This window comes from Heterocephalus glaber, unplaced genomic scaffold (genome assembly GCF_053883595.1).
Source record: "Heterocephalus glaber isolate CG9 unplaced genomic scaffold, H.glaber_assembly_v1.0 deba00001729, whole genome shotgun sequence".
Classification (NCBI taxonomy): Eukaryota; Metazoa; Chordata; class Mammalia; order Rodentia; family Bathyergidae; genus Heterocephalus; species Heterocephalus glaber.
In genome coordinates, this window is record NW_028258440.1 from 10,382,298 (window position 1) to 10,395,744 (window position 13,447).

The following is a 13,447-nucleotide window of genomic DNA, read 5'->3' on the forward strand; positions in this document are numbered from 1 at the left end:
ATATCTATATTCATTTATGTTTATATTTTTATAACAATGTTTTGACTGAACTTTTAGACTTTTCTGCTCACTTTCTATTTATACATTTTGTCTGCATAGCTAATCTTGGCTGATAGCTTATTTTCAGAGCCTGAAAACTTACTTCCTTAAGACCAGACAAGAGGCTGTAGCTCTATCTAAAATCTAAGTTTGATGATCTCTTAATGAGCTGTCTAGATTTGGGTTTAGGACTCTGCTTGTAGGATCTATCCTGGCCTCCAAACAATAATCCATCCTATGAGATGCATTTCTGACATGCATGGCTCCTGCTGTTTTTGCCTCTGGTATACACTGTTTGATTTAGTCCAGTGATGATATTATTGAGCATTCTAACATTTTTATCTCTTAAAGGATATTTAGCCCACATGCTATATTAAGACAGTCAATAGTTTCTTTTTTGGAAATAAACTCTTGAGTAGAATAGGGATGTAAAAAGTGAGGGAAATGATACATATTGGGAACTGTTAAGGGATGGCAAGAAACATGGGTTATCTGACATGGATCAACCTATGAACTGGCCTTCTCTAAACATAAATGGAGTGATACACTCCTAAAGGCTCCAATTTGAAGGCAATTGAAAAGCAAGCAGGGAAAAGCTGTATCTTTTTAAAGTCCTGTTGCTTCCCAATCCTTTGTGTATCTCACCAAGGCAAAATGCTTCATATAAAGCAGTTTATTTTTTAAAGCATGTTTTTGCTAGTTTTCTTGCAGAATCAGCCTGATGGGGAAGAAGCCAATTTCTATAGACTTGCTCTAGTATATGCATCACAAGAGCCAGAAACATAATTTGTAGTCTGGATGCAAGTACTTTCTAAAATGTCTTCTCTTGAAAGATTCAAGTTAGCACTATTATGGAACCATATCAACACTTGAGCAGAACTATGTCTTATTTTGAGCAACATTAACAGTGATGAAAAATGCACATCAGGCAATTAGATTGCAACTAATCAAGAACAACACTTCAGTCTATTATGAATGATTTATATATAGTGCATTGGATATGGAGATCATTAGTGGTAGTATGATACTCTTATTATCATTGCAAGGTCACCTTGATGATCTTTGTCACAGTGATAATGATGTTATTGACCTGCATTTTTAAAAAATTGCATTTAAAATATTATCTTCTGTCTTCATTTACTGGGTGGAAATATTAAGTTGTGTTTTTTTTACTACTGAAATTTTTCTTCAAATATAAAAATAATAGGTTTGGGGATTACTTGATTGTTAAGTTGAGTCCAAAAGGTTAATTAAGTGCCAATCATAAAATATTGGAAGGCTAACATTTAAAATTGTCTTTTCCTTTTTCTTTTGCTTTAATCACCCCACTTATTTTCTAAAGTAGAGTTTTAAAGAATTTAAAATATATATAATTTTATAAACTGATACTATATATTCATTACAGAAAAGTTAGAAAATAATCATACAGAGAAAAAGAAAATCATATATATTTTACATTCACATTTTATTTTTTCTACAATGGACTCCCATTGTAATTACATTGTAATGTGCTTTTCCATTTATCAATATTTTGTGAACATCTTTCCATGTGATGAAAAATTTAAAGTCCCTCCCTTTTCTATTTTTTCCAAAGTGTAATTTAGGAGGAGAAAATTAAAACTATAGGTAGAAATTATATGAAATGACAATTAATATATCTTAACTGTTCTTATATCATACTTAAGGGCCCCTTAATAATCCATTATGTTGGTTACTCTGTTCCAGGATCTATTTAATGAAATCTCAATTATTGCTTAGACAATTTCCAACATTTATTTTAAACAATAATGAAAAATTATTATGTACACCTCTTTGTGTAAATCTTTGAGTATTCCTTTATGAATGTTGAATAACTTGATCAAAGAAAGTATGTATTTAAAAGTTTGGTAGCTATTGCCAAATTTTCCCCATAAATATTGTATCATTTACATTACTGATAAAAGAATTGTTAGAATTCATGTGTTAAACATCCATGTGAATTCATACTAGGCACTATATAAATTGCAAGAAGAAATGTGTCTTTCAAGTGGAGTAAATTAGTGGGGATCATTATATAATAGACTAGCTCCTGCCTTAGGACCAAGCATGGCACACAGAGATGGATTTCATAATCACTTTTATAACTACTGAATAAAGGTGTCATGTGGGACTTTGGCAAAAGGAATTAACCCAAAGTGAAAAAACATGAATTCTAATACTGGTTCTGCCACCTACCACATCATGTGAACTTGTGCAAGCCATTTAACCTCTCTAAGCCTCAGTTTCCTAATCTTATAACATAAGTGTTTGAGAAATAAATAAAATATATACATGAAGATTTTTTTATAAACCATAAAAGAATATCTAATAAGAAACCAACCAATAACAAATGTTGGTGGGTTGTGGGAAAAAGGAACCCTTCTCCATTGTTGGTGGGAGTGCAGACTGGTGCAACCACTGTGGAAATCAGTATGGAGATACCTCAAAGAACTAGGATTAGAAGTCCCATTTGACTCAGCTATTCCTTTGGTGGGTATCTTCCCAAAAGAATTAAAAGAATCATACCACAGCGATATATGCGCACCTATGTTGATAGCGGCACAGTTTGTAATATTTAAAGCCTGGAAACAGCCCAAGTGACCATCAACTGGAAACTGGATAAAGAAGATTCAGTTTTTTTTATAAAGTGAAGTACTACTCAGCCATAAAGAATGAGAAACTAAAGACATTTATAGCCAAATGGATGCATATTGAGGCCATACTCAGTAAGTGAAATAAATAGGACACACATGTGTAAATACCGAATAGTTTCTCTGGTGTGAGAAAATGGAAGTCTAAGTAAGGATTAAAATGAATAATTGATAATGTGAAATAGGAAGAAAAGGTCCAAAGGGTTGGGGGAATTAGGAGGGGTAGGGGAAAGGAAAGAAGGGAAAGGGAAAAATGGAAACAAAGTCTTTGTAAATAGGGAAGGGAGGGCACGGGAATGGGGAAAAAATAAGAACCAAGATACATCATGTACAGGTACAATCACCCAATGATAAATGTAAATGTATTTTATACCTAAAATATACCGATAAAAGAATTTAAGGAAAAAATTGCATTAGTATCAACATTAGTGAAAACTTCTTGAAATTGTGGATGTTTTCTCAAAATGAGTGGTATGTTGAGCGAACATTGAATAATGTTAAGTTGGGAGAATCTCTGTGGAGTGAATGAGATATTCATACTCCATATTCCTCTTGATATACTCTTTTACATTTAAGAAATTCTCAGGGTCTGGGGATGTGGGTCAGCAGTAGAGCGCTTGCTTAGCATATGTAAGCCTGAGTGTTTGATTCCAGAGAGACAGAGATTTTCTATCAGCAAAATTAATGTTTCAAGCATATCTTTTTAAAAATTAACCCCTTTATCCCTTGTGAACTACAAAATGAATTGTCTTACATTCACAACCTCCATCTTTAATGAATGAATTTATTTATTTATTTTTGTACCAGGGATCAAACTCAGGACCTTGCGCTTGTGAAGCAGGCAGTGACAACACTGAGCTAAATCCCCCCACACACCGGCCTGTAGCCTCCTTCTTAATTGCCAAGCCCACCCTTCTTTCCCTCATGTAAGGACTGCTTTGGACTTGTTTGTACATCTGTTTGAAGGATAATTTGGCCTAATTTCTTTACAGGAATTTACAAGGGTGAACTTCATTCAGCTGTGTCCTTTTTGATTCCCTAAACTTCTGGATCTATTAAGGTATGTGCATTCTACACTGAAAATTACTTTGCTAATTGAGCAGATAGCTACATAAGATGAAAAGAATGGTATGTTCTAGTGACACCATCAGTTATATTTTATTTTATGTTGTAAACGATATGCATTGTTTTAAACTTTTTGATACTTCCTTGTCTGTATTATAGATAAGCTTGTTCTTCTACCTTATAATTGTTAGGGTGATTTTGTGAAACCAAATATACAGGCTGTCATGTATGTTTGAATAACTATGTGACCTTTTCCACATTCAGCTACTAAGATCAGGAAACTCATTGACTAATGAAACCATTTGTGTATGTGCAGGAACACTAGGGGCCAGTGAGGATATTTGCAAAGCTATTTAGTAGTTCTCACTGCCTCCAAATAAATATGCTGTTCCTCTATATCAGTGGAACAAATGTTTCCATTCAGAAATTTTACTTATAGAACAGAATTTACCTTCTGAAATGAATGGTTAATTCTTTAGGAAGGTCATACATAAAATATTTGTATTGACACAGTTATTGCATTCATTTATTTACCCTTCCATTCTCCTTCTTTTCATCTATCTATTTGAATGCCCAATAAATATTTATTGAGTTACTACCAGGGAAAAGTTATTATGACTTTTCTTCTGGGAAATGTACTAGTGTACATAGAATTCAATCGGAATATTGATAAAGTACGTGCTTTTATGGTAAGTCATGTTAGAGAGAATGTGTAAAAAAATCTGGCAAGATGGGGGGCTTGCCTCACTGGTCTCAATTCTTATTAAAAATATTGTTCAATATTCAATTCTTAGCAGCAACAAAATAGAAAGCACTGCCTTTTACACTTTGGTCTCTGTATCTGGCAGGGTAGTCCATCATTAATCAAACATGAGTTCTCGTTCAAAATTGTAAAAATGTCAAAGGGCGATCTGAATTTGTGGCAAGTTGGTAGGTCTTTGTCATCATTTTATAGTTTCTTGAAAGTTCATAAAATGGAAGGGTTTAAAAACGAAATCCCCCAAATCTTATAATTTCCATCATTTTTGAAAAACAGTAAAAATATCTCATTAAGTATTTCATTAATTGAATTCCAAGTAATTGACATTAGTCTGCAGTGGGTTTTAAAAATGTGTCAGTTTTAACTATAGTAGACATAGTCCTATTTGCCATTCTTCTAGAATTACTGTCTTTAAGGGAATAATAATGCCAAAGTTCACATCATCCTAGAATGAAAAGTAAGATTAGAAAATAAAGCAACATATATAAGAAGAAGCTTACTAGGAAGGAAGCCAAGATTTTCACATGTTATGCCATTTGTGAAAGTAGTTTTCTTAATTTGGGAATTGTGAGTTTGCCTGTTGTGTGCTATTAAGTGAAAGATATTTTTCATATTAAGAAAGTTTAAATGTGTGACAAATGTTAGCTTTACTAAGCTAATATAAATAAATAGACCATAATGGAAGAAAAAGATATCTGACAGGCCCAAAGAATGCACATTTATAAAAATAACTGGAACTGAGTATTTTACAAGTTCAGAAAACAGCTAGTTTTCCTTCCTTACAGAGACAACATAGCTAGTAGGAAACTTACTGCCTGCCAATGGGAAAACTTGAGCTCTACTCTGAGCCCTGCATTAGTAATAGGCTCCTCCTGGGATCATTTCTTGTCTTAGTTACTTTCTCCCTCACTGAGACACAGTACCCAACACCCACAACATAAAGGAAGAAAGGTTTATTTTGGCTCACAGTTTGAAGAGGTGTCAGTTCATAGTTGTCTGGCTCCAAGGCAGGATGGCACGGCAGAAGAGAATTGCTCATGGCTTGGATAGCCAGGAAGCAGAGCACAATCAAGGGAGTCAGGAGAGAGGTAGACCCTTCCAAGCCATGCACCCATGACCTTCCTCTCCCCCACCAGGCTTCACCTCCCAAAGTCACATTTAGCTGTAAACTCATCAGTGGCCTCACCCAGTGATTAGTATCATGCCCCCATAATCCAGTCACCTCCCAAAGCTTCACCTATGAGCATGTAAGGCTTCGGGGGGACATCTACATATAAAGTATAGCACTTCTCCTCTCTGAGCCTTAGTTTTCTCATGTCTATACTAAAAACTTTGGAGTGGATACCTTTACCTTTTTTCCTGCTCAAAAATTCCATGACTTCTAGAAAATTAAGGACAAATTTTTTTGTTTGTTTTTTTATAACTTTTAGAAAATTAAGGACTTCCCAAGTGTGCAATATGAACTCAAGATTGGTGATTAAATTGGAATATTCATAGTAGTTATTAAAATGAATGCAGCTTGTTTAAGTGATTTAGTGAGTTGGTAATAGAACGTTTATTTTTTCTTGACTTAAAGCAATCGTATATCCTGACACCGCTACCACCAACTCACCCACCTTCCACACACCGGTATTAGCATCATACTAAATAGATTGAACTCTAAATTTAGCTAGTAGTGTCAAGTTTTCTTCCTTGGTAAAAATGCTGAAGAGGGATGCTTCTGTGCTGTTCCTCTGTCAGTCTCTTTAAGTGTTCAGCAAACTATGTTTTCTTCCTCTTGCAAGGTGGTCATTCAAGGTCAAGTATATCTGTACCTTGGAACCAGCCAAGTGCATAACCCAATGACTTCAGACTCCAGTGCTTTCAATCTGGCACCCTTCATGAGCATTGAGTTCATATTAAAGCATTTAAAATATATTCTCCTTCATCTATGTATCATAGCAGTAGCAACTTGTGCACAGGACAGTGCCTAGGAGCAAATAACCACTTGGAGTTAATGATCTGAGGGGCAGCTGAAGGACCATTGACTCTTCCTAGTCAGTCCTTCAACCCTATAAAATACCTATTCCTGAGGTGCCAAGCCTTCAATAAGTCTTCTAACATCAGATTAAATAGCAGCCATAAATAACAGCGTTTAATACATAATAATGAGATGTGGTAATGCAATAAAATAGCAACAATTCTAGTACTGTATAAAGATGACTATTCTGATCAAACCAAAAGAAGGAGCAGTAAATGAAGTTCATGAATCATAATATTTTAGAAGCGACTTTCACCTTATTGATTTGAAATGAAATATAAGTAAAAATTCATATGGTGTAGGGGAGCAGTTTCCTTTCTTTTGTTCCATATGCCACTGATAAATGATCCAATTTACAAATAATAAAAATGCCTATGACATCTATTTTAAATAGATTTTTAAAATACTGTATGTTTGGCTTTCCCTCCCCCCTTTTTAGCACTAGATTCAGTTTTTGAGATATGTACAGCTCTGAATTAATTTGCAAAAAAGCAGCTCTACAGATGTTCTTTTCCATATGAAGCACTTTTTATTTATTTATTGCTGTGCCAAATATTAAGTCATCATAATGTACCAGGCATGATACTAGCTGCTAAGGAAATAAAAATCAACAAGAAATGTGCTCCCACTCACAAGCTCATGCTAGAGGGTTGAGATGTGACTTACACACAGAGAAATAAAATAATCTGGTTGGTATGGAGTATATATAAACATATTAGCTAATGCCATTTATTTTTTCTAAATAAAAAGATTCATATATCACAACTTAGCAGGGCAATGATATATGTAATCTGAAGTAGTCTCTCATTCAAAAAAACTACAGCCATCACTGGTTATGTAGGCAGAATAACCCTCCGAAATATGATCATGTCCTTATCTCTGGACTCTGTGAGTATGTCAGGTCATATGGCAAAGAGGAATGAGGTTGTATATGGAATTAAAGTTACTATCCAGCTGGCCTTAAGATTAGGGAGAGTATCCTGATTATCTGGATGGGCCCAGTGTAATTACAAGGATCTTTAAAAGTGGAAGAAGGAAACAGAAGAGAAAGCAGAGAGAAACAGTAGAACAACTTGGCCTGACTTTATTGTTTTTAAAATTGAAGGGGTCAAGGAATGCAGGCAGTCTCTAGAAGTTGGAAAAAACAAGGAAATAGTTTTTACCCTGGAGCCTCCTGGAAGGAATTCTACCCTGCTGCTGCCATCCTAATTTTAACCTTTAAAGACCTATTTCAGACTTCTGGTCTCCAGCACTCTAAGATAAATTTGTATTGTTTTATGTCATCAAATTTGTGGTAATTTATTGCAGTGGTTAGTTGTGAATGTGCACCTCTGTATTCCAAGCTACTGGGGAGACAGTGGCAGGGGAATCACAAGTTCCAGGCCAGCCTGGAATTTAGCGAGATTACCTCAAAAAAATAAAATTAAAGAGCACTTGCCTAACATGAATGAGGCACTAGATTCATTCTCCAGTACTGAAGGAAAAAAAAAAGTAAGAAAGAAAGAAGAGAGAGAGAGAGAAAAAACGTGTTAAGTGAAGTTTACCCAATCCAAAAAATTGAGAAATCTGTGGTTGTCAGCTAATCATGATTGCTGCAAAGCACGGTTCATACTCATCTTAAGATATCTCTCTAGTGACCATTTTTCCTCGATACACATATCAGGCCTTTCCATCAGAAATACAGCCATTTGTGAGGTCTCTGAAAACTTGACAATTCTGTCACCCCATTACCAGTTCAGGAAGAGCTTAGGCTTATTTTCCTCTCCTTCTATGGGCCACTTGTGCTCCTTCCTCCCATCCTCCTTTCCCTGCATTCCTCTGCTTCATGTCTAGTATACAAAGTTTATGGCTAGATGAGAAGTGGAAATGTTTCTTCCTTCTTTCACAGACCTCTAATAGCAGCCACAAAGATACAGACCCTATCATCCTAATAGGTAATCCTGGCTTGAGTTTTATGACAAGCAAAAATTGGAAATTTTATATATTTTGTAACTGGAATCTTAAGCTAGTGGCCTACTGCTTACAGCTAATCCTCAGAAGTGTTTTGCTAGTCACCGAGGATTGTTCTTCCTGTGTCTCTCTTCTCCACTATCTTCTCTCCTCTTTTTCTCTCCATCCTTTCAAAAATTCTTATAGCTTGAGAGTGCCCTCTTTAATTCCATAGTTTCTGCCTCCATTACTGTTTTATTTCCCCACTTACCTTACTCATGTGCTACTAGCCTGGGCTTTGTGCTATAGAGGTTAAAGGTATATGCTTTGGGGTTTAAGTTTAGATCAATTTCTGCTACATGTTAGCTCTACAATTTGAGCAAGTAGATTGAATAGCATATATCTAAACCTTAGTCTCCTCAGCTCTGAAATGGAGACAATAGTTACACCTGTGGATCACAGAATTGTAGTTTAAAGTGACATGCATGTGACATATAATACACTTTGCACAATGCCTGGAATATATAACTTAGTAAGTGCTCAATGAGCAGTACTATTTCTCTCACTACTATTACTGCCACAGTAAGGGAACAGAGGGGTATAATTAATTCCATTTGATAGGGGAATGAGAAGCAGACATTGGTAAGGTTTTATGTAGGAGGTAATGCTGGTAATACAAGGGCTAGGTCTGAAAGTGTGGACTTGTTGGAAGTAGAGATAGTAACCTAGTTCTATCAGATGAATAAAGAGTACAGATAGGATGATCATCTAAGCAAAAGGAGCAGTGGTACAGAAATATTAAGTACCCTGGTTTCTCAGAGGAACTGCATTCCATAGAGCTAGCAGGTGATGTGGAATGTAGCCAAGAGAAGGGATAGAGAAGTATGTTGGGGAAATATAGATGGAATTTTTTGGCTTGTGTCCTACTAAGGAGAATATCCTTTTTCTTGTAGCCAGTGGTTTCCTAATTTTTCTTGTAAAATTTGAAGTTCCATGTACTGCCCATTGGACTTCTGTTTTGCCAAAAGGAACCCTTGTGAAACAAGGCCACCAATGGGGCACAGTTTAGAAACTACTGCTATAGGCAAGGAGGAACTAGGGAAGGGTTTTAATAATCACCTCTGGGATATAAATGGTTCTATCAGATCATGGCATGGGGAATGAACTGGAAGAGTCACAACTAAAGACCAGGAAACCAGTCAGAAGATTATTACTATAGGCAGCTGGGAGATGATAAGGGACAGGGGGGAATTAGCAATCAGGATAATGATAAAGGGATAGATTTGATCAGTGGCTGTCAAACTTGAGTGTACATTGGAATTACTCAGAAGGCTTGTTGAAATTGCTAGACTCTACACTTCAGTTTCTGCTTCAGTTGGTTCAGAGTAGGGCCCAGAAATGTTCATTTTTAACCAGTTCCCAGGGAGTACTGATACTATTATTCAAATATACTTTGAGGACCATGGGATTTTAAATACAATTACTATGCAGAACTGGCAAGCATGGGTCCCTCAATAGATACAGGGAAAAAAAAGGGAAAGTTTTCTGGTGTGAAATACTAGATAGATGGTGATATTATTGGGCATTACTAAGAGTAAGTTTAGGCTAAGTTTAAAAAATAAAATATTCATGACACTAGCAAGGGCAGGGGAACTAAAAATCTTTAAAGAGGATTTATCTTCAGATCCTGGGCTGCCTTCTGGATAACTTGACCCTGTACTTTTGTACCAGCTTCTCTTGCTCGAACTCGACCTCTATTTTTCTGCCTTGATACCATTTACTTCAAAAGTGAAAGCATAGGGCTGGGGATTTAGCTCAGTAGTTCCTAGACCTGCCCCCGCTCCATTTTACACCTGCTGCATTTGGGGAGCTTATGGAACATTTAAATGAGAGAACCTGAAAAACAGGCTTTAGAGTTTTATTTACAATAAGTTCATCTCATTGTTTTAGTTTGGTCATTAACTCTTCTTTATGCAAAATAAAAAGTATCCAAGATATAGGTCCTAATGTTCCTTGGTTGAGCTTTAATCCAGGAATTTCTGCATATTTGCAGTCAATTCTATAATGATTTCTGAATGTTAAATTTGCTCATAGCTGACAATCATCCTTTTTATAGTATAGATCAGTGACTCCAAACCATGTTCATTTTTAGACTCCCCTTGAACACTTCTGTGACCTAGCTTCTCTATATTACTGCCTTATCAAAAAGAAAAAATCAAAAGTATGGTAGAATATCCATGTTGTTAAGTAGGGGAGAATAAAGGAGTACTATATAGGTTGTCATTTTTCTTCTTTTTTCTTTCTGTTTTTGTGGCCTGTTTCAGTTGCAGTCAGATTTTCACTGAAGATACAAGCTGTCTGTCTAAGGTTGTAAATAGGTAGAGAAAAAAATCTTCCTTTTTTTTTTTTTTTTTGAGACAGTCTCACTCTGTAGTCCAGGCTGGCCTCAAACTCACAGCGATCCTCTTGCCTCAGCCCCCCATGTGCTGGGATTACAGGTGTGCACCACCCCTCCTGGCTAGAAGAAATATCTTATAACAGGCCATAATACATATATGCAATGAGGAGTTGAGGAATAAAACAGGACTTACTAAATTTAGAGGAGTAATAGAAATGGATACTAAGCAAAAATGATTAGATTATTAGGCTTGATCATGTTGTCACGGTGCAGTTTCACCAGTAAGTAAATTTTTCTTCTGGTGAATAGTATATCCTTGCAGATATATATGCATATTAGGTAGATATGCATATATAACATATTAAATCTCTCAATTCACTCTTCAACTTACAGTTCCATGAAGCTGTAGAATCATCTTAATATGGAGGGCAGAAATGTGGTAAGATGGCGAAATATAGCCATTCACTGCCAGGAAACTTCCTTAAAAAGATTCATTTAACGTGCTATACATTCGTCTTTGGCAACTGCTCATTTTAAAGTCTGATTCCATACTTGTAATTTGTGGATAGGACAGCCACTCATATACTTCCATCTGCGCTGCTTATAATGACTCCAACTTGCAGGTTCAATTCAGTTTCTTGCAACATTTAGCTTTGTTCTTTCAAGGAAAATAGAAGCATTGCTCAGTTGGTATTTATTCCACTAGCCCAGGAAATAAAACACACACACACACACACACACACACACACACACACACACAGGAAGAACAACTACAAAACTGAAAACAAAGCCTTAGGGGTTCTGCTAAGTGTTTACTGATAAGCCATGATCTGAAATGCATCCATGTTTATCAACAAGCCCAACATTGGATGCTTAGGAAATGGGATCAGAATTTTTTTTTTCATAGTTTTTTTTTTTGGTATTAAATTCTTTTATTGGTACATTGTAGGTATACAACACAATTACATTTCTCATTGGGAATTGTACCTTTATATAATGCATCTTGGTTCTTATTTTTTCCCCATTCCTAGCCCTCCCTTCACGCCCTCCACCCTTCCCTATTTACAAAGACTTTATTTCCATTTTTTCCATTTCTCATCATTTTTTCCTTTCCCTTCTTTCCTTTCCCCTGTGCCTCCCACTACCCCTACCCCTTTAGACCTTTTATTCCTATTTTACATTATCTATTATTCATTCTAATAATTGGTACATTTTAGGTATACAATATAATGAAGGGAAAGGATAGAAGGGAATGGGATTAATATGAGAAAATGGAAAAATAGGAACAAAATTTTTGTAAATAGGGAGGGCTGGAGGGGTTGACGGGAGGGCTGGGCAAGGGTGAAAAACAGGAAATGGGATCAGAATTAATAGAATTGGTTATTGTGGCTTCTGGAAAAATCTCTCTGAGCAGAAGTTATTCCTTATAAGTGTTATTTCGGCTCCATGATATTGCTAACCCAACTACTGAATGCAGCCATGTGTATTTGAGTGAGACAAAGTCCAGCTTTTTCATGGACCTCTGTCTCACCTTAATAATTTTGAAATCACCATTTCTTCAGGCTAGTACATTTCCAAAGTGTATTGAGAATCTCTCTCTCTTTCTCTCTCTCTCTCTCTATGTGTGTGTGTGTTATAACATATATATAATTTTTCTTTTATATATGACATATATATAAAAGAAAAATTTAAAAAATCAATGACAAAAATTCTGAAATAAGTACAAAGGGGAAATATAATTCCATGCCGTGTTGTACACAATGTGAGGTAGCAAGTGTCTTTTCTCTAGGATAGATGCTGAATTGGTAACCTTCAAATATTGTCCTATTTGCAGTAGATGTCAGACAAAGGACAGATGAAACTATTCAAAATGGCTATTTTCTGAAAAAATGCTAGTTACCTATTTTGTCCCAGACTCATCTGTACTATTTATATGAACTTTAATTTTAAAAAATGCACTTTAAATGATTTGTCTGACTGTCACTGTAACAGATGACTTATTTTGTTTCCAAAATACTCATCTAGGTAAATGAGATGGGAATAATACATAGTAAACTTTCAGTGATAAGTTAATATATAGATGGTGAAAGTTTTCAATGCCTTTTTTTTGGGGGAGACCGGGGATTGAACTCAGGACTTTGCGCTTGTGAGGCAGGTGCGGTGCCACTGAGCTAAATCCCTGGCCCAATGCTTTGCTTAATTTTACACTTTGATTTGTTCAAAAGAACCTTGATTAATATTTTGTATTTTTATACAATTTATTAACACAAAATGAAGGGTGTACTTATATACATGCCATGATCCAAGTTTACATCTACACACTGTGGGATATGGGTACCATTTACTGGTAGCAATTTGCACCAAAAACACAATTTTAAACATAAAAGAGAGCATTAAGTTACTATTCATTTTATTGCTGACAGTTGCTTAAGAAGATATAGAAAGGACCTCAGAGAAAACCTTTTGGTAATTCTAAGAAAGGCTGATATTCATTAAAGTATATTTTTATGATTCATTTTGTCATTTGGTAAACACATAAATGATTATTCCTTCAGACAGATGAAATA

At 35.6% G+C, this 13,447-nt stretch overlaps 1 protein-coding gene across 5 annotated transcripts in view; it reads left to right on the top strand.

Annotated features, from left to right (window-relative positions):
* Positions 1–13,447, top strand: part of Tenm1 (teneurin transmembrane protein 1) — an 837,569-nt gene that overhangs the window by 15,632 nt on the left and 808,490 nt on the right. For all 5 annotated transcript variants that reach the window (XM_087199780.1, XM_087199781.1, XM_087199782.1 and 2 more), the window contains one exon: positions 3,701–3,768. The gene's annotated coding sequence lies outside the window, so the exon portion shown is untranslated. The remainder of the gene's footprint in view (positions 1–3,700; positions 3,769–13,447) is intronic.